A 23,087-nucleotide genomic window follows, 5' to 3' on the forward strand; every position below is an offset into this window, starting at 1 on the left:
CCAATGTGACGTTAAAGAAAGTACAAAAATCACTGTAATTTTAGACAGCTAAAATCAAGGATATTGCAGGATCTGAGACTCTAGATTAAGCAAAGATTTATTTATTTATTTATTTACAGATTAGTCAGTAGAAGATCAGCACTATTCTCTGTACTTGTCTGCAATACGTCGCTCAGAACAGGTATTTTAGTTCTGTTTCAGTAACTAAGTGCTCCCATTTTCATAGGTCCATTTAAGTGTGTAGAATGACATCATAGATGACATCTTTTGCTTCAACAGCATAATTTTTTAAGATGGACAGATAGATAATTTCTGTTGCGCTTAGGGACATTTCAGCTTCATAGATGTTAAATTCTGTGGGTGATGAAATGTAATTTAAAGGCCTAACTCCAAATTATGAGAAGCATTGGGCATTTGAGACCAAATTCAGAAAGGAACTAGTGTTATGCCTTGTCTCTTGAAAGGTTACTGAAATAACACAGTGAGAAAATCCAGCCAACCCCAACTTCTCTCTGGTAGAGTTTGAAGAAATAGCAAGGCAAGCTCCCTGTTGCCATGAACAGACATTAGTATTCACGCTATCTTATACATATACTGTTCAAATAATAAACCATATTCATGTATGTCATTATTTAGCACTGTATATATTTTAACATGGCGCGAAAATATAAATGTAATTTAATGATTAATGTTCTGATGATCACTCCTAAGGAAACATTTCAATTTTTTCTTTCCTTTCAGTTTGATGCATCTGTTGCTGTTGATATTTAATTTCTGAATGGAGAGGAATGAATAAGCTCAGTGATGAATTGCTGTGTGTATTTGATTCTGTGTGCTTGTGGGAGGCTAGACAAAGGTGTCTTTAAGAGCTTTGTGAAGTGCTATTATATTGTACAATGTGTTCGAGTTCTTCCAAGTCCTTATCATAATGTTCCTTACCTCTGCAAACAATCATAGGCCAGCAGTGTAGCGTATATTTTCTGAACATATTATTTCCATTTTTCAGAGGAAAAAAAAACAATAGGAAGACATAAGTGTTCCAGTCTCATCTAAAATGTTTTGTCTTCGCCATATATTCAATGCTGCATATAATTAGATATTCTTATTGTGACCCTATGTGACAATGCTTGCACATTGGTGCTAGGTGTCTAACCAAGCGTTTTGGCCTTTTTTTGCTAATTTCATCATACTAGTTGTTTCAGGAGATGTGATCCCTGTCATTATAGGTCCTGCTGTTTTTCAGGCAGCTCTCTACAGAACCCTATTTAGAAATTCTTTTTTGATGCTTTATTACACGGAAGCAGAAGTTATTCTTCAAATACAAAGACCTGTGCTGCTCAAGAGGCATCTTAACATGTCACTACCAGTTCTGAGTTCTTTTCATGTTAATCCATGTCCTGCCACTTGGGTCAAAGTAAAGAGGTTCTGGCAGCATCCATTTTAGAGTGAATATTAATAAACAATGTGATAGTTAATGAAGATGAGGATACAGACTTGAATCAGGTATTGAATGCATGGTCCTGTTGCCTTAGTTACCATTTGTTCCACACTGAGGATTTAACTTAACCCAATAGTTAATGCAGATTTAACCCTCAAGTATTCAGATACTTCCTTATTATAGTAAATTGAAATATTTATTAGAGCCTGAATAAAACTGCAGGAACAAATGGTAGCTAATTTATAATATTATATCAAATCTTTGGCTCAGTTCACTGTTCACCTGTTAAATATCCACATTTTCCCCTACCCTTTTTGTTTTAGATCCCTGAGCATGATAGTCAAAAGCCTCATTAAAAATCACCTTTTATCAAAGGCTGTTTCTGTGGAAACGCTCAGGCAAACAAACATCTTTCTGAGGATGCTGTAAAACCAAGAAACATGAAAAACAAAGCTGTTTTTCCCTTCCTGTTCCTTATCTACATCAGATATCTATTTGCACATACAATTCTCTTATCCATAATGAAGAAAGATGTCTAGATTTATCTTCCACTTTCTAACATCTTCCTTTAGTGTAGCCTGTAGAAAATAATAGTTATCCATAGAACAGAAAACCATGGGTAACAACTAGAAAAGAGAATCTTTGTATCAGACTGAAAAATAACTTAAAGACCTCTTTTTCAACATTTCTATAAGGTAAATGAGGGACCAGGATCATTTTTCAGTTTAGTGCAGTAGCCTCTCCTCTCATTCTCCTCTCAGTTGGATTTCCAAGAAAAGAAAATCCCAAGAGAAAGTTCAAAAGCAGTGATGCCATGTCTGGGAGGCTGGGAGCCCAAAGCTGTATCACACACCGTGAGGAACACCAGCATCTTAATGCAAGCACAGCATTAACTATTAACTATTCCTCTGTCTCCCATACCCAGGGTGTCCAAGTGGTTATCCGAGATACAACCAAACATCCCAAACTGGAGATGTTTCTGTAATTATGCTTTTTCTGTAATTATCTTTTTCACAGTACAATGTAATTAATATCTTAATGATGAAAAGGGAGAGAGAGAATTAGGCTGCTCTCCCTTTCCTTCCTCTTGAGCTAAAATATTAAATATTTGGTATCAGGCCAGATACCAAGCTCCACAGAGGTTAAATTCATGACACAAATATACGTTTGCATTGCTCTGGTGTATGAAGAAGTGTGAATTCTGAGTAGTAGTAGTGTTACAGGTTGCAAGTGTGTCTGGTGGAGCTGTATCACCAGTCAGAGGAATTTTGTGTCAATACAGCCCAGAATCAGTAAAGAGTCCCTGGATACTGTCCTGTCATTTAAATGTTACTAGATCTGTATCTGTTTTTTTCCCTTCAAAATCTTGTCTTGGTATTGCAGAAGTTTTATTTTCCTTCCCAGTAAAACACACAGGAGAGCACATCTGTGTCGTGCCACACGGCCCTGTTAACTCTATTGATGTGCAGCAACATAGGAAACATGTTCATTTTGTACTGTCTGTTGAGTTGACAGCCTGGACCCCAGGAAGGAATAGTTAAACATTAAATCTTAATCTAAATCATGTTTAAATCTTCAGAGAGACTCAAGACTTCTTTATAGGAGGAAAAGTGCCTTTGAGAAAAATAATAGGTTAACAAGAAAGGAAAACTTACTTGACTACACAGGAAAATAATTTTGCAAAGGGGAAGAAGTGCAGATGATGAGTCCTCTTTAACTATCCCTAATTTTTCAGAGTAAGATACAGTTTTTTTGCCTGTAGCATGTAGTTTACTGTGAAAGTAATGCCGCCTATTTACTTCAAAGGAAACTACAATAGATAAAAAGAGCACAATAACACTATTTGGTAGATCCAGTTCTCAAATACAAAACACTATTTTTGAACACAGTCACAACTATTAGCTGTGCATTTTTCAGTCAGCAGTGAGCAAGAGCCTGCATGCTGCAGTTGTAAGAGTCTGCAGCAGTGGAGGTGATACACTATCACCCTTGTTGATAAGCACAATCCACCTCCTCAATGTGCTCACATCCCCAGCTTGATCTCCATAAACAATGAGCAAGCTTCAATGAATGTCAGGAGATGCCGTTTTTAATGTGTTTAAGGAATTCAATTCCATAATTTCTCTTCATAAGCAAGTCCATATCAGATGACATTTTGTCAGACTGCCCCTCTGCTGCCATCTGTCATGTGCCATCAGAATGGTGGGAAGGTTCACCCTTCACAGTCATACCACCAACATCTGCCTCTAATATCATAGGCCAAGATATTAAAATAGGAGGCATTTCTTTCAGAGCCGCCTTCATATATTATTATGATTTGAATGCTTCAGGATAAGCTGAATAACTTCAGACAAGCCTTATTCTACCTCAAATAAAAAGGCCTGTCAAAACCTCCAAAAAAAGGAGAAATTTAATGTAAATATATCTCATTAGAAGAAACAATTTTGTAAAGGTCATTCATAAATTACCTTTTTTTCTATTCTCTCTGTCTGAGGATTCCTGATAGTTTTCTCTGACTTTTCTGCTTCAGTGTTTCCACTTCCTTTACTCCTAGACGTATATTAAAGACTAAAAGCTCAGAAACAATGAGAAGAACCATTGTTGCAAATTGGGCAGAACAAGCACATTCCAGGATATTTGCATGTTTTTGCATAGGAAGATCGTAAACTAGACACAAGTAAAGTGCATTTGTGATGTTTTCTTCATAGAGATAGCAGCAATGACTATAAAGATTTTTGCTTTATGTAGCCTTAAAGTTCTTTCTTCAAGCATGATGATGAATCAGGACTTAAAGTTGAAGTGCAAAAAAACATTCAGAGGGTATCACATGGTTGTAATCTAATTCTGCAATCTAACAGATCTCTTCGGCACATACTAAACTGAAGATATGAGCTCAAGATTTTGTTGCAGTCTGGGGTCACTTCCTGCTATCCTACAAATTTACAGGGGAAAAGGAGCCACAGGATTTTAATATCTTGCTTTAAAAGCAAGGCTTTCATGTTTCAGAAGAGTTCTGGGCAAGGTGCTGAAGGACATTCAAATAAACACGTAGTTAGGAATGGCTGCACTGGCAAAGAGTGCTGAAGTGGTGCTGCAACATCACTCAACCTCAGGGCAAATCAGGTTTAGCAGAGGGTAGACCAACTTCTTTCTTTGATTCTCCGTTAAAATAAAGGGTTTTGGGAAATGGAAAACCTACCAAAACAGCATGCTGAGTTCCTGTTTCCCTCAGTCCCACAATTACAAGATCTAACTGATTGCTGAATAGAAAAATCTCTTCATTTCTTGGAAAATTTGAGTCCATTTCATGCACATGTCCTCCCTCTGTTCCCTTTTCATATCTTGCAACAAAGAGAAGCGATGTTGTTAAGTTGTTAGCAGAATTTCAAAATGGTTTTGTGTCTACAGACTGTACATCTGTTGGCTGTCAGGTATTATTCAGATTCATTTTTGCTTTGAGAGAGATTTATGGCAACATTTTAGAAGACACTGAATAGCTATCCTTCAGTAAAGCTCTCAATGAACATGAAAATCATTGGGGCAGGCAGGCAGGGAGCTGTTCAGAGCCTGCTAGAATGGGAGTGTGTAAAGGAGTCAGTGAATAGGCTCTTAGTACAGAGGGAGACTTTCACTTCTCTTTTATTCTTCCCCCTTGTATTTCTAAGCCTCTGAGAAATAAAACCACCAACAGCATGAGGGATAGCAATATTGGAAATGCTGTGGAGGAGGCAATGCTGAGGGGTATGAGTGCAGTTGATACAAATGCATTGAAAACTCCCATTAAAGATTCCTGAGCTCCCTGGGGCAATGAAACCTTCCTGTGCTCTGTGCACAAGTGCTGTGATCTGATAAGAGTTCTAAATTGTAACACAACACCAATGGAAAGAAAAGTGCAGCAAAAAGCTGGCACAGGTTTTTCTTCTGAAGTCAAGCTCCTAGCTGTAATTTTAACTAACTTGTTCTAATGAGAAAGAGCTGTAAATGGTTTCCAGTCCATTAACATGAAACATTTTTTGTCAGCAGATGTCAATACTCTGCCTGACATAATCAGTATAATTAACATCATTTTGCAAATAGGGAAACCTAGGCATTGAGAAGTAACATAGTTATGTCAAGGACCACTCATTTATCTGACAGTTCCACAATGCACATTGCTCAGGAATCCAGAGGCTGAAGTCAACATTCTGCAAAAGTAACTTACTACAAAGTGCACGTGCATATCTAAATATACAGAGGAACACATGCTAGCCAGCATTCACTCAGTTCAACTAATCATCTTCTCAGGAAGGTATTGGGTAGCACAACTAATCAAAAAGGGTTTAGAATAATCTTGTCTCTAATCACTTTTGCCATTGTAACCCATTACAAAACACATCTCAGTTCTTTTCATCTTTTTTATTCAAGAGACCCTACTGATCTGACATATATTGATCTGAGTCTTCAGATCTCAGTCTTCAAAATTGCTGATTTATTTATATACTTCTAAATGGCTCTAAGTTTCTGTCCAGACTCTTGTAGAGTTTCAAATAGGCTTTTTTGACAACTGAAAGTGCAACTTGTATGGTTCCTATGATAATTTTAAATTATTACTCATCATACTAGGATAACCGAGGGATCAGGCCCAGCCAGCATGAGTTCATGAAAGTGAGGTCCTTCTTGACCAACCTCATCTTCTCCTATGATTGAGTGACCCACCTGGTGGATGAGAGAAAGAATGTTGAAATAGTCTACCTAGGCTTCAGCAAAACCCTTGATGCTGTCTCCCACAGTAATCTCCTAGAAAAGCTGGCAGCCAGTGGCTTGAACAGGTACACTTTGCTGGGTAGAGAGCCAACTGGGAAGCCAGGCCCAGAGAGTGGTGGTGAATGGAGTTAAATCCAGCTGGTGACGGGACAATGGAGGAAAGACCTCAAGTTGAGGGAGATTCAGGTTGGATGTTAGAGAAAATTTCTTATCCATAAGTGTCGTTATGCACTGGAACAGGCTGCCTAGAGAGGTGATGGAGTCACTATCCTTGGAGATATTTGCGAAACATTTAGATGTTGTTCTAAGGGACACGGTTTAGTGGAGAAATATTGGTAGTAGGTAGATGGTTGGGCTGAATGATCTTGGAGGTCTTCTCCAGCCTAGGTGACTCTACAATTCTGTGATTCTATGTTTTCACAGAAGAGACTAATACCGTAGAAAACAACACCAGACTGTGAGTTAAATGGCTACTTTTAAAATATCATATGATAAACATAAATAATTGATCCTTTAAGTGAACTCACTTAGATAAACTTAAGATAGCCTGCCTAGAATTTTCCCAAAGGTAAAATGAAATCTTTTATTTTTTTCCTTTAAAAGATACATTTCCTTTATCACAGACCCTTGAAATTAACCTCATCTTGGCTATTTTAAAGAAAAAAATAAATTAGGAAGTGTTGAATGCAAGCCACTGAGTTACTTTTTGTTCTTTCAAGATGATCGTATCTGTTACAGTCACAAAGGAATACAGTGAGCTATGAGATGGTGGGTAGCAGGGTAGATAGGATAATACATTTGGACCAATTTTTTGTGCCAGCACTATAAACTTTACTATTAATTATTATTATTATTGTTATCCTTTTATATTTAATTTGTTATGATGATAATCTAATTCTCTATTACTTCAAGAGGAAGAACTGCTTAGAATTTGGATTCTTTTTGAAGTCACTTTTATCATCTTCTTTTTTTGGATAGTTGTTTATGATTTCATTGGAAAATGCAGCTTAATGGTTCCATGCTGCTGTGGAAGTGAGTCAAAGCATAACTTCTGAGGTCCTTCCTTCTTCCTGGGGAGATCACTGTTAGTCTTCAAGGAAGCATTACAAAAAGATGAAATGGAATGAAATGCTCATAGACTAAATTTGATCCCATTATATACGGAGGAATATCTCAAAGTTAAAGCATCAAAGATTCTCATTTCTAATGCTATCACTGGACAGACTGAGGACTTTTACTGAAGTGGAGTCCATAGTTTGCTGGCAGTGTATGCATAGCAGTTGGCACCCTTTATTTTGCAGGAGATAACAGTTGGTTTGGGATAGGAGATGAATATTGTGCTGGCAGTAAGAGACTGAGCTCAACTGAAGCCACACAGTTTGCCCTGCTTGGCAGACTGTTGTCCTTAGGGATCTGCTAAATCCATACTCACATTACTGAAGTTTACCTGACTGTACTCTCCAGACAAAAACAATGTCTTCATTTCCATTCTGAAGCAGCAGCTTTTGTACACTCTTTGTCTGGCTGCAATCAATTTCAGTGGCCTTATTACCGTCTAATGGCCAAGATGAAAGAGTTTGCTATGTTTTTAACTCAGAAAACTCAGGAAATTTGTTTCCAGAGAGACAGAGAGATGGGTATGTTACCAGCAACCTAAGTGGACTGGAATTTTAGCTCTCAGCTATGCCGTCTTTGCATCTGATTGATCATCTCTCTGTTTCATCTCTTTCAAATGCACTGTAGTGTTACTCCCTGGCATATGTTTTAGATGTTTCAAAGGCAGAGGAGAGATGGCAAACTTGTTAACCATATAGGCAAAATTCTCCTCTTCCTGGAAGAGCACAAAGCTGGTTAAGAAAGCACTTGAGCAGCTAAAATGCCATGGTACAACTCTTTCATGCATAGAGTTAGAGATGCATTTCCAAAGCATGGAGAAAAACAAATTCTCCGTGCAGAACCTGAATGCAATAGAAACAGTTCACATGTACCTATACTCCACAGCACTGACTTTTATGAATTGAAATCAGTGAAAGATTATATATATAGGGATATTAATGGCATTGGATGAAATTATATTCACAGAATTATTTAAAGACTTTATGACATTAGTGTTGTAGTTATTGATTATAAGCTAGAAAATACATCCTGCTTGTTTCCCATCATAAAGAGAAACATAAACATGAGGATGGATCCATGACATCTTCTCATCTGCAAATAACTCAGAGTGACTCCTGGAATTATAACATAAGGGACATCTCAGGCTCAAGAACACGAAGCATAAATGTATCACTTCAAATGTACGTGGTATTGTATGTATGTATATCAAGTATTTGAGTATGAATGTTTTGTCAGATTTTAGTATGGACAAATTTTACTTTGACAGATCTTCTTTTGTGCTTATGGATAATATCAGTATTTACTGAGGCTCCAAGTGTCCAAAGTAGTGCATAAATGCTTTCTTTCACCCTATCAGTAATGATTTGTCTATAAAACATGCACTGACAGCAAACGAATAAATACAATCAGAGCCAAGAACCTTGACCACGGAAGTCTTTTCTTCATTACTTGTGAACTGGCCTAAGTCCCCAACAATTTCTTTCATTACAAGTCTCCGTGGTGCAGGCAGACCCTAGTTTTATTCTATCAAACTTTGTTGATCCATTCAGCACAGAAGTAGGAAAGAGTTGAGGAATAGAAGCTACTTTGCACTTTTCATTTAGAGTGTTATTTTTCTTTCATGTTTTTCCTGCAGGTTTTCTCTTAAGACAAAGTTAAAAGGCACATTTCAGTCAACAAGGCTGATGTTGTCAAGCTTACATTGAATTCCTGGGGGTGGAAAAAAAACGAAACTTTCTGCTGAAAAGTCAAAACCAGAACTCTCTGCTCCAATTATGTTAATCAGGAATCTATCTAGAGGATGGTAGTAAAGGGCTAAGCAGAACTAATGGAGCAGAAAAAAAATATATATTTATTTATATTTGACTCAATACATCCGACACCTTGAGCTCCAGGGACCCTGCTGTCAATAAAATTATATATCAGCAAATACTACTAAAGAAATCAGACATCAGCACTTCCTCTTTCAGAAGGTAGAAAACACATTAATATAGCAGAATTATGCAGTCATAGAAAACAGACCAGAAAGGGCCTCAGATAATCATTAGGATTGTGTTGTCATCTAAAATATTCCCAGCAGATGTCTGGAAAACCTTGAGCAATCCCACAGTTTCTTTGAACAGTCTATTCATGGTCCCTGGTATCAGCTGATCTCTGATGTGAAAGCACATCCTTTTAGCTGAAGCTCCTCTCTGGTCTATGAAAAAAAGAGGCTTAACCTTCATCTGGAAACTTCTGTGAACTGTTGCAGCTAGTCTTGTTAATCTGCTGCTTTCCTTTACTTATAATATTAGCTTAGACATATGCACCTATTATAGCTATCACTAAGCAGGGCTAAAAGAGAAAAGCAGTCATATTTTTGTATTAGATATATGTAGACGCTGTCCATTCACAAGTGTGGTACCACAGCGAGGAACAGAAAATAAAGCTGAATGAGGAGAAAACACAGCATTTACATGACGCTGACATGGCCTTGTATTTGCCATAGAAGTTCTATCAGCTTTCATGAGTGTTATATGGGATGCAGGGAAGTGCACTGAAGTAGCACGAGGATAAATATAGTAGGTCAAATGAGACAGACCATGAAGCTTTTGTGCACTTTTACACAGAAAGTTGGTTAAATGTGTGATTACTCCTATTTCTCAACGAGAAGAAGTTGCACTTATCACTGAAAGGACATGGAAAGGAATAGGATTCTTTTAGCAGTACAGGGCTTCGTTTTCTCTCTGAGAAACTTATTTTCACATGCAGTAATAATTAAATGGATTTTTGTTTTTGATTTTATAAATTCTATTTTCCATTACCCACAGATTACCCTACCAAGCAGCCATTTGTACTTCGTACCATGCTGGTTCCCCCACTTCATCTGATATCTAGAACATTGCAGCTATACTGTCCTTTGATTCTCAGTTTCACATTACCTTGGAAAAAAACCCTTTACTGAAACTGAATATCAAATGGCCTTTGTATTTGAGTGTGATTTTTTTCACGAACAGTGGAATTATTTCATAGCTGTGTTCCAGACTTCTGAAAATTTATCTGCTCTTTATTTTTAGCATGAATTTACTTTTACCTAAAACCGGTTTAAAATATTTAACTACTGGATTACAGTAATAATATGGTAGATTTTCACCACAAAATGAACCTATTTCTACTTAAAATGTTGTGGGCTTTCCAGAGAACTGATTTCTTTTTACAATGTTAAGAAAACCTACCATTTTATGTAAGCGAAAATTCAGACACAACTGGTAAAATAAGAATTCTATTTCAGTGTAGTGTTCATCAGGAAATAACTGACTCCAACCAGTTTGTTTACTTGACTGAGTAGACAGAGCATTTTGAAAATGACATTGGCTTTTATGAGCACAGAATCACATCCAGATCCAGTGCCTTTCCAAACACAATCTCTTCTCAGGAAACATATCCTGTGATGAAGGTCCATCTCAAATCAAAATAACCAGGCAAGTCAAAGCGTATCCCTAGCATCATGATAAGGACTCTGTTTTGTTCTCTTTGTTTACAAATAATAGTAATAATGATTTCCATGAGAGCAGAAATAGTTCGACTACCAGAGCTCTCTGCCTTGCACAGTGGTAGATTTGCTAAAGGAGGAGAAGAGATTAAGCCTGCTGTGAGCACTGCTCTATGCAGAATGAAAGCAATGTTTTGGCTGTGCCCTGTTGTAGCACCACCTCGTGTCTGCCCCCACCTTTGGGGGGCCAACATTATTATCCACCAAGGCTCATTGCCCAAGTCGGTGACGCTAATGAGGTATAAATAAGACAATAATAAGCAGAATCGGCAGGCTGAGGGGTGGAGAATGGCCCCCCTCCCCTTAAAGAGCATTCACTGTTCTCACTTCATCTTCTGCCAGCAGGAACACCTCTCTCCTCCTGCTTCAATCTACTTTTAAACACTCTGCAGCAATCAGGGGGAGTTTGGCCTCTTTAAGGAAAAGAGAATGGGCAGAGAAATGCCCATTCCCAAATCAATCTCTCTCTGTCGGAGGGTGTAGAATGTAGTCTGAGGCTGACTCAAAAGGCAAAAGGATGATTTTTAGACAGCAGGCTCACTGGCGTAATATGTTTATCTATTTATCATTTTAGCTTTTGTTTATAAAGAAACATGCTGGCCGTATCTGTAAATATTTTAAATACTTCAGTCAGCAGTAGGCGTGGGAAGAGTTTCCAAACAGGGATTCTAGGCATTTTCCTTGCTATTCCTTCTGACATGTCAGTTTGGAACAGCTGGTAACATAGCGACAGGCTGCAGCATTTCATTATCGTCACAATCTGCTACCTTTTTAATATAGTATCTGACATTTCAGTCAGACAGAGCTTTGTCCTTAAGCTGGCGGGAGCTTTTTGCCTTGCACTTGAAAATATCACCATGCTGGGTGTATGGACCAGGCAGGGCACATGTTATCTTTGTTTATGTAGACATCTCAAAGCATGGCATTCAGATGAAAGGCACAAATATATACATACAATTTTAAAACCGCATGCAAGGGTGATCAATCTGAAAAATTCTTATTGTGCAATTTGCAATAAGAGATCATGCAAGTATCTTATGGCAGTGTCACCTGAAAGGAAACTCTCTAACTCCAGTGTGGCGTTAGAAAGCAGCATTCCTTTATTCTTAACGATATTTACTGCATGACTTGACAAATCAAGCGCACTCTCTCAGAGTTAAGGTTCTACATTTAAACCATTAAGACATGCATAAGCAGTACATTGGCATACATATTCATTCTTTTCCAAGAACTCATTAATATATGCTAATGTCCCTCTAGGCACACATGGTAGCTGCCTGCAGTGATCTTCAGCCACTTATTTTCTTCACATTCTTCCGTCATCAGCTTCATCATAGAGACTTCTGTCTGACCTTTACCTGTTTTTCCCCAGTTTGGCAAACTTCAATTGCTTGTTAAGACATAATGAGCTATTTCCAAAACAATACATGTGAAAATTTGAGTAAAGTATCCTTGCACCTGGTGAAATGCAAAGATAAATAGTCTATTATGACTCTAGTGCTTCTTGTGAAGTAGATCTGCTGAGGACGTTCACACAGCTCACAGGAAAGTTTTAGAACTAGCACTCATTGGTTCCTTTTCCTAAACTAATATATTGATCCTTAAACACAGACACTGATTCCTGTTGGCCCTGCCTGTGGCAGTGGGGTTGGAACTTGATGATCCTTGGGGTCCCTTCCAAACCAAGACATTCTATGATTCTATGATTCTACGATACTACTGCTAAACAAACCAGCCTATATCAGCAAGAGAAAATCCAGTCTATCTGAACTTTTATAGCAGAACTAAGGTGCCTGTGTGGGCAGGTGCATTGCCTATGCTGTGAGATGCAAAGCAGGTAATGACACCGAAAGCTGTACATTCTGGTGTAGCTACAGAGGCATAGTCTTGCCACCATGCTAATGAGACAAGAGTGCACTTTTGGGACTGCAGTGCACAGAAAAATCACTGGGGAAATTCTGAATTAAAGGAAATATCTTCATACCTACAACTTTTTATTAGGTGGCTTAGAGTTTTATGGCTTTATGATTTTGGGCTTTGTGTGGCTTGTTAGAAGATGGGCTAGTTAATCTCTTAAGTTCTATGTTGCTGTGCCTACTTGCTCTTATTGGGCAGAAATCAGAACACTTAACTAAACACTAGAAGTCAGAACGTACAAAAATATCAACTGTTATTTAGAATATCTACATCTCAGGACCTCTAAGAATTATCAAAACTTTAATAAAATCAGTAGAGGGTCTGTACATGGGTAAACTAAGGCACAAGCTGTCCATGTGTCCTTGTGATCTCTACTGGATAGCAGTGTGTTTTCCAAGTCTGTGACATCTGTGTACTGCGTGCACAAGATGCTAGCTCATGTGCACGATACTATTTTTCATGCACAAAAGTGATTTAGTTCCAAATAACTTACTTTTTAGATCAAAAAGGTCTAATTATGTCGAATTGACTTTCTCATTTTAACTCCACCAACATGCCTGATGTTTCCTGTTACAGTCTGTTGAGATTTCAGTATGGATTACCAGCATAAGAGACAAGAGAAAGCTAGCTTCTCCTGTGATAGATGTTAATAAAGTAGGAGGAATACTGTATTTACTCCTGACATCACCACACAACATGTGTGAAATCCTCATTGTTTCTGATGCCTTCTGAGCTATCTAGCTTGAAGCACTAGAATATGTTTTTGTTAATATTTCAACAAACCTAATATTTTAACAGGAACAAATCTGTTCAAAGTGTAAAATCACCTTATTTAATCAAAGCTGATTTAACAGATAGAAATAGAATAAAGAGATTCAGTACTCTCTGATTTATCTTGGCTGGAATATTTTCTCTTAATAATTTAGGTACTACAGAATCCATAATCTTTTTCTTATTAAAGCTAGAATATGTGCTTTAATGCTAGGCTTAAAACACCACATAGGGTAACTCTAGGGGATCTATGAACTGAATTGTTGGCAAGGCTTTTCTTCTTTATAATTCATTGCGTGAGAAAAAAAGAAAAAGAAAAAAAAAAGCTTGTAAAATTTTACTGGTGCATTATGTTCATAGCAGTGAAAAGAGAAAGGTGAACTCATTATCTAGGTGAAAAGCCAGTGAAGCCTGATCCTGACTTGGTATGTATGTAGTATTCCACAACAGCAGTTGAAGTGAAACTTTAAGCTACTCAGTAATTTTTGAACATTTGTCTTTAAGACAAGAGAGAGCAAATTTATTTTGCAAGTCAGTGTGACTTGGACTCCTAAGATATTAAGAACTATTGAAAAACAATAAATTCCATGAGTTTGTTTTTCTCTCTAAAACTCTCAGTTGAAAGTCAGGGATTTTGAAATATATTAAACTTCCTTAATACCAATGCCAATTTCTTCCAATCAGTCTTTTGAACTATTGAGTGGATATATGTGGGAAACATACAGGGTTCTATGTGACAAGGAAGTACTTTTAATTTATAGGAGCTTCAATTACCTGAAAAAAAAAAAACAAAAAACAAACAGTGGGATTGATATATTTTGACAAAAAAGTCTGCCAAATGCAGCAAATATATCTGCCCTGCACACCATGCACACACCCACAATTATGTATGATTACATCTATCTTCAAACAAGCTTATACACAAGACAGCTTGTGCACTGTTTTGTAACCGGTCATCTTGCTAGCATTGTGATCATTCAAATACCTTAAGGTGATGTGATATAGCTCGGGACTGAGTAGTATTGCGAAAGCTAAGGCTTGTTCCAACACGGTATGATAGTTTTACTGACTTGGGAAATAGTAAGTTTATCACATCTGTGACCTCATGCTGATCTGATGGCTAAACAGTCACTGTGGCTCATGCAACAGGGGAAAGACCCTACTTGCTCACAAGTTTTCACTATTTGACAGTGATGGCTGGAGTAATGAGATACTCAGAGAGGCAGCTGGCCCTATGTTAATTGACCCAGCATGCCTTGTGGAGGACTAGCGAGTGCTAACAGGCATCACTTGAACTACAAGAAGGTCATCAAGCAGTGAGAATATGCCTACAAATCACCATAGTATTGTTTACGGATGTGTTAAGTGTGTTTCTTATAGTGGTTGGAAGTCACCCATGTGATGGTGGGCTGATAAAGCTACCAATCACTTAGGAAATATTTAGAAGCTCTGAAATGGAAGGCAAGTGAAAAGCCTTTGATTTCTTGCAGTCACTGGACCTGCAAGACAGCTTAAGTAAAGCTCAAATGAAAAATCAAGTTCTTAGCATTTGTTACATTTCCTTACAGAAGATGGTAAAAATATCATCAAAAGATATAAAACGAATACTCAGTGGTTAAGAAACAGATTAACTTCAGTGTTGGCATTTTTTTCCACAACTTTGCTCGTTCGTTATGAGGTGTAAGGGACTCTTCACCATTATCGTACCAGATTATGATGCTTTGTTGAAACCATGCTAGGCTTCTCATTTTGTAACAGCTGTTCCCCCAACAATAAGAGATTGCTGTGGCAGTCTGGATCTAAAAAATATGTTGATCTAGTGGAGGAAAAGGATGGAATATAAATGAAGAATTTGTTTTAATACATTATATTGATGTTCTAATTAAAAAGCTTTCTCACTGTACTTCTCCTAAAATTCTATAAGTTGCTTCCTTTTTATTAACAGTGACTGAAAGAAAGAATTACATGTATCTTTTTTTTTTTTTTTTTTTTTTTTTTTGCCTAAGGAGAAGTTTCTCCTTCTGAAATCCTAGTAATTCTTCCGTCAAAAGATGAGTTTGCTCATAATAGTTACTTTTGAAAAATGTTGTTGGACCTTTCCTTTCTATTTTCATCATCTCAACTAGGTCTTGAAAGTAAGGAAGCAAAACAAATGAGAACAATCTCCGAAGTTCTGCTGGTTTGTTTGTTGGTTTTACAAAAATAGTATCTAAAATAACAAAACTGAATCTGTGGGGCCCTGAAACTTTGCAAAGATCCATTAGTTTCCCACCAGGAAACTGCCTAACTGTGAAATATTCTGCTGCCTCAGAAAGAAAAAGAAAAGAAAAAAAAAAGAAAAAAAAGAATGTCTATCTAAATCCATCTGCCGATAATTTGTGTTCTATAGGGGAAAAGGAAAGGCCTGTGCATATAATAATTTGTTTTCTGAGAAAATAAAATCTGGTAAAGGAAGCAAAACTGCTGTAGGTCATTTCAGGTCTATTGCTGAGCCTATCATTGATTCACAGCACGCCACTGGGCAAGGAACCTGATCTCTTTGCAGTGCAGTTTATGTAACTATTTAAAAGGCATCATGAAATCTACCTCAGAAGAGTTTTTTAAGCCTTGTTGTTCATAAGATATCAGGACAGAACCAATCACTAGGGAGATTTCAAATTATAATTAGTACCCTAGGAGTACTAGAGAATTTAATGCTTAGGTGATACTGAAACAATTAACTCTGTAGGCTATTTCTGAGTGCCAAAATCCCAGAAGTTCAGTCTTTCAAACACTACTGAGCACTCAAAGTCCATGGTATGAAAGATAAGATAAAAAAAAGATGACAAATATGATACGGACAAAGATAAGAAAGAGAAGATGAAGCTTAAAATGAAAGTAGAGATGGTAAAAAAAAAGAAATTCTTGTTTGTTTTTTTGAGCTGCATTATGAGCAGCAAACAGAAAACATATCCAAATTACAAGGGATTAATCTTATTTTTCTTCTTGGCTGTCTTGGTGAGATATCCATTAACTTGTTACAGGATGTTGAGACTAAGAGTCCTGGATGTAAAGCACACAGTTTGATAGCATATCTGAATTAATTTACTTGTATTAAAAGGCTACATTTGATTTTGTTTCCTACAAAATTTTGTCTAATATTGGTATATAGTCATAATTATTGCTAATTACTGACATAAATAAAGCTAATGGGTGAACAAAATACTTTACTTTCAGAATCTATGGAAGGAGCAATTAAACATTTGGGAGGTCAAAGATAGGTATGGCCTGTTCACTCTAAGAGACAGCACTCCTGCCATTTAACTCCAGTGAGCATGTACCAGAGCAGCTGTCTGTAATGGGTCCAGGGAGCCCAATCACATCCAGCCCCATCTAAATTTGCATTTGGTGGTTCAGCTGGTGTGGTGGAGTCTTCCCAGAAGTGCTGGGAAACATAAGGCTCAGCAGAAGGCAAACAGTATAGATGAATGGGTTCTTTGGGGCTTGGCTGCCAGGATCAGCATCAGGATACAAACGGATTGTGGAAGGTTGTGTGCACATTTGTGCATGGTAAAAATGAGAGCAGCAAGTGTTAGCAACATTCTGAGAGAAAGCCAAGAGCTCTTTTAATTTATTTTTTGTTTTGTTTTGCCTGCAAATATAGAGTTTTCTTAGTAAACGAAGACATACTTTCCTGATTGTTTTCTTAAGAATTGGAGTTAAGATGCTGTCAGTACTTTTATTTCAAAGCTTAAAAACTCCGCATATTGATACAAGAGTTCCTTGCTCTTCCTGGGAAGATTTTTTTTTTAAGAATTAGTAAACTAGTGTTTGCAGTATAGTGAAGAAACTGAGTGTTTCCGCTTGTTTTTTCTTTTCTTTTTTTTTTTTTTTTCTTTCAGTTCTGGAATTTAGTGAAGACATCTCTTCTGGAGATGTCCAGAATACTGGAAGATGAACTAATCCAAAGCTCCAGTCCACATCTCTTATAGCACATCTTAGGTATTCTTTAGGCCCTTTACTCCATCATAATACATATATTTAGTTTTGTAATAGTTGTTATTGTTGTTTTTATTTGGTTTTGTATTGTTTGTTTTTGTTTTCCTGGAATGTCAGCACTTCTGCATAAAAGGTTTTCATGTGTATGTTCCCAGTGCTCAAGAATTTGGAAATAGACAACTGACTTCAATCATCCAAAGGGATATTCCAAGCCTTATGATGCCACCCCCAGCAATAAAATCTGGGGAAAAGAAGGATAGGATGTTCAGGGTGATCATATTCATCTTCCCAAGTAACTGTTACGTCTCATGAAGGCCTGCTTTCCCTCCTGATGATGGGAAATAATGAATGAATACATTATTTTACTTTGCTTACAAGCACCACTTTGCTTCACATATTAAAGTGTCTTTCTCTTGACCCACACATTCTCTCACTTTTGCTCTCCATATGCTGTCTCCCTTCCTGCTGGGGAGAGTGAGAAAGCTGTTTTGCAGTGCTTAGTGGCCTGCCAGAGTTAACCCACAACCCACAAGATTTCCTTGACTATTGTGATCGTTTTCTCTGCCAAACAAGTACTTTCATAGATGACACACTTCTCTAGCCATTCCCCATGATGTATGCCAGAAAAGAGGTTGTTCATCATCTAGCAGAATATAACAATGTGACCTATGTTTTACAATGATTACAGTTTGTGCAGGTGGTATTTTCATGCTTCATCTTAGATGACTTATATCATCTGAATAAGCAGCTTTGTATTGAGTTTGAGTCTCACGAGTTGATCCATCAGCCTCAAAAATGTGGTCATGGCCTCATTCACTGTGATTTGCATTAAACTGAGGAAATGACTATATTAGGAGGATATGGTCTTTGCTGCACAGGTAGTTCGTATGCATCTGTTCTGCAAATCCCATTAAAAAAAAGAAAACATATGACCTGAGATCTTCTAGAGTATATATTTGAAAAGTTTTGTTAAATTTGGAGGAAAAAAAATATATGTAGTTTTTTTTATTATTATTTTGAAATGGGGAGAAAAAACAGTACAATAAAATAGTTGTCACCAAGTAATCTAACATCTAAAGTGTCTAGATTTCTATCTAGTTTATGCTGCTTCCAAATGAGATATGAATTGATTCAAAGACTGCTTTTATGAAACATGGCAAGCATGGAAAATTCAGGATACACTGAATGGCTTAGTAACATCAGTAGCATAGCTATGGTAGCAGAAGACAAAGCAGAAATAGCATTATGCATAACTGTACAGTTCAAAATTCTGTTGTTCTTAATGGACTTTCAGTCTCTGGAACTATTACTAAGAATGCAGTATTAGCAATGGTTATAAAGAACAAAAATCTATTTTGCTGAAGTAAGGGGCAGTGTCAAGATGATACATAACTTAATGGGATTAACATATAGTCCATATTCCCAAGCAGTGGCCCTCTGTTATCTTGGTGGGGACATCTACCAACTGTTGCCAGAAATGATGCAGAGTTGTCAGTAAACCCTTTAAAATAATTTCCAGGAAAATCAAGATGAAATGAGTTATTGAAATGAAAATAAGAGATCTACCATAGGACAGATTTCTTACAATGCCAGAGGACACTGAGAAGCTGGCAGACCTAGTTTCATTTTCCACATTCAAGTATAAAAATATATTTTATAAATTCAGTAAATTGCTTGGAAATTTTTAGGGATGTGAAGCAGTAGTCTAGCATGGATATGGATTACATTGCGTTGAAAGTTGAGAAAAGAGGTGGAAGATACAATTTGCTCCTTACTTGACTTAAGTCTCTGACCTTGTTATTTGTGGATGAGCGTAAATAAGAAAGATAAGAGAAACGAAACAGAAAAGGGGAAGAAAATGAGAAATAACTGGAGAAGACCATGTTCTCCATGGACAGGAGACATGTGGTGCCCAGTTTGTTTTGTCATAGGAGTGAGGAGGTTCCTTCTCCACAATCTAAATCTGTTCCTCCTGATGCTGCTGTGTCTTTCTGAACTGTTTCTTCCAGTGATTCCCGCCTCTTGGCAAATTCATGTTTTTATCACAGATATCATACACAAAAAAACGTTTTTCAAGAAAAAAAACTGTGAAAATTGCTAAGAAATGTGACTGTCAGTTTAACAGAGTTTTCTATGCTATCTTTAAGCATTCCATTCTAATCCAGGAGATTTAGAAGGTGACATTTTGAGCAAATGTCACTCAGCAGTTCATATTTCACGCAGAATGTAATATTTCTATCAAAAGGTTAATCTTACTGTTTAAAGCAAGCTATATTCCCCAAATCTTCCATAGCTGGGAATGGTGTGGAGATGTACTACTTTGTCCCCAACCAAGTTACTTTTGCTTTGAGGAACTTCTGTTTCCTAAACCTCCCTATTTTTTCTGTGAAGGCATTTCGTCCAAGAGGACAGATTGCTCCATTCACTGTGCTGTCAGACTGCAGTTGACAGTTCAGAGGAAAAAGAATTGTTTGTATTCCCTCCTTAAAATTGAATCAAAGAATGGTTTGGTTTGGGGAGGACCTTAAAAGTCGCATAGTTCCAATCATCTGCCATGGGCAGGGTTGCCACCCACTAGATCAGGCTGCACGGGATCAATCTGACCTTGAATGGCTCCAGAAATGGAGCACTGACAGGTTCTCTGACCAGTCTGTGCTACTACCTCACCACCCCCTGGGTAGAAAATTTCTTCCTAACATCTAAACTAAATCCGCACTCTTTTGGTTTTAAAGCCATTCTCCCTCATAATCATACCTCTCATAATGGTCTCATAATCAGACCATATAAAAAGTTCAGTCCCATTGTTAGTCCTGCTAGTAAGATCCCTTCAAGTACTGGAAAGCCACAATGAGATCTCCCCAGAACCTTCTATTCTCGAAGCTAAACAAGCCAAACTCTCTCAATCTGTCTTCACAGAAGATGGGCTCCACTCCTTTGATCCTCTTCATGGTCCTCCTCTGGACCCACTCCAACTGCCTCCTGTACTGGAGCATGCAAGCTTGGACACAGTACTCCAGACTTCAGACTTCACACTACTCCAGACAGTACTTCCAGTTTTTGGAATCAAGAGACAGGTCTGAAAACTTTACAAAATGAGAGATTAGCAGAGGAGATATAAAGTTGTACAACTATTAAGCACTAGCATGTTTTACTAAACAAATATCTAACTTCTAATATTAAGATTTTCATCAGAAAACAGGGAGCATTAAGCCAGTTTTTAAGAGACATTTAAGAAACATATAATTCTACAAATTCTGGTTTATGTAGTAGGAAAACTGGTACATGTAATAAAACAGGAATAGTTTATTATGTATAAATAAAAAATATTACAGAGAGATCAGGGTGTTTGTCATGCTTCACAGATATCTTCAATCCTTTAGAACAGTAAGGGATAAAACGGCCCTGGCAAATACAGCATTACAGAATTACAGTCCAAGTATTGAATTTCCAGAAAGTTACTGCAAAGGTAAATAAATGATTTATCAGAGATATTTTCACCTACAAATATTTCCTGGAGCTTACCATGCATTCCATGCATCACAAGCGAAATCTGAAAATTTCTCCTGAAAAAAAAATAGTCATAGTAAAAATTAAATCTGCCTGAATTTTTCTAGACAATCTAAGTTACAGAGATCTAAAACGATAAATAAAATTCATTGTTAAGAATTTCAAGATGATATACACGGACAAAGAGAAATGAATTTGTAAATACCCATATAAATTTAAGCTTGGGAAGAAAATAATTATGAGATCAAAGAGAATGCTTAGTAAAAGTCACTATTTCAATGTAAGCATTTCATATGTTGCATACTTACGTAGTATTCAGGAAGGATACAGAAGACATAAATAAGGTGAGAAAAAGAACAACAAATATGATTCGACATGAAGAAATGCTAAGCAGACTTCTCAGCTTGGAAAGAAACATCCAAAAGGAGATAAGCTGGGGGTGCTTTGATCATTTTCCAAACTCAAACACAAGAAAGCTATTTTTGAAATGGTGCCTCAGTAATTTTAAAGAGCTTATTTCTATAGAACATCATGGAAAACAAAAGTATTAGCATGATCAAAAATTTGGTATATTCATCTCATTTCTATACTCTTTTATACAAATATATATATGTAAGTATTTACCACTTCTAACACAGAGTTGTATTTTCAGTGTTACATTAGAGACAAAGAGATAATTGGTACTGGTGAGAAATCAGTCAGAAGTCAATGCAGAAATTGCACAGGAATGAAAATTCATTTCTCTGTTCAAATACTATTTATGATTTATGAAAACAAAGTACTCATTAAGTAACCAGAACAATTCTTGCAAAAAAAATTCAGCAATAAAACCTTTGTTTCACAACTTCTCACCTTTGGAAGCTTATAAAGGTAATAAAGATCTCTGGCGATCCACCCCAAATCACATTTCTGTTTGTCACCTTCATGCCATTGATCCTATCATTCTCCAGCTACTCATAATTAAACCTGCCAATCAGACAAATATCCTAACATGTTCTGAGTGGTTGCACACATAGTGCTGAGATGTTGGTAGTGTGGGAATTGTGGCCAACGAGTTCAAGCAGTGAAACTGTGACAAGAACAAGGAAAAAGATGCTGAAATTTTAAGAGGACTGGTTAGCTGATAGGAGCTACAAACAGGCTTTTACATTATCAGTTTGAATTGGTGTCAATAATAGCCTTACCAGTGTTGATGCTACCTAAACTTACTGCTGAACATCTCAAGGACTGCAGTAGGAAAAAATTTAAGAAGCTTGAATATATAGGGACAGGTTTGATGAGGATAAGGTGGAGGGGAAAATGTTTTTAAAAAGCTTGCCTTGCTACTCCCAGTGTCATTTTGTTCTGTACATGAAAAGATGACAGCCTTTTTTCATTCTGGCATCATTTCATTACTGCTAAATTTGCTTTCTAAAATCAGGCAGTAGACTGTTGTCTTTGATTAGAGCAATTTTAAGGCTGAGCTCATTCTTAAGTACGTTTCTGAATCAGTGCCCAAGTTTTCAACTCCTATTCTTGGTCTTCAAAAATATGTAGAAATGCACTGCTAGCTTGATAATCCAAGCAGAGATCCCAGGGAAGCTAGAGTGGAGCTTTATCTGTTTCTCTTAAAAAAATAAAAAATAAAAAAATGAAAATAAAAATGAAAAATAAAAATAAAAATAAATAAATAAATAAAAATTAAAAATAGAAAGAGAAGTGCATGTTACAAATCTATCAATCTGAATCACTTTTTTTCCCTCTCTTCTAAACAGTTGAATAGATTTTGAGCCATAAGCAATATCTATTCTGACTTACCATTTCATCAGACTCACTGAATTTCATCCGACTCACTGAATTTCATCCAGTAATTTTTGCTTTGAACCTAATAGCCTGTAAATGAACTAGAACGTTTCTCCCGGGTAGGCATGCAATCAAGGAAAACATTGATTTCAAATTTATTGTGTATTGATTTCAAAATGTATTTTCTTTGTACATCTCTATTTGAAAATCTGACAGTAATGCAACGTAACACAGTCTCAGAGTATCACACTGTCTGGAGAAAGAAATTTCTATGAAATACTCATCTGACTATGACAAGTAGTG

This window comes from Centrocercus urophasianus, unplaced genomic scaffold (genome assembly GCF_019232065.1).
Source record: "Centrocercus urophasianus isolate 14NV4802_14NV808 unplaced genomic scaffold, USGS_Curo_1.0 seq_73, whole genome shotgun sequence".
Lineage (NCBI taxonomy): Eukaryota > Metazoa > Chordata > Aves > Galliformes > Phasianidae > Centrocercus > Centrocercus urophasianus.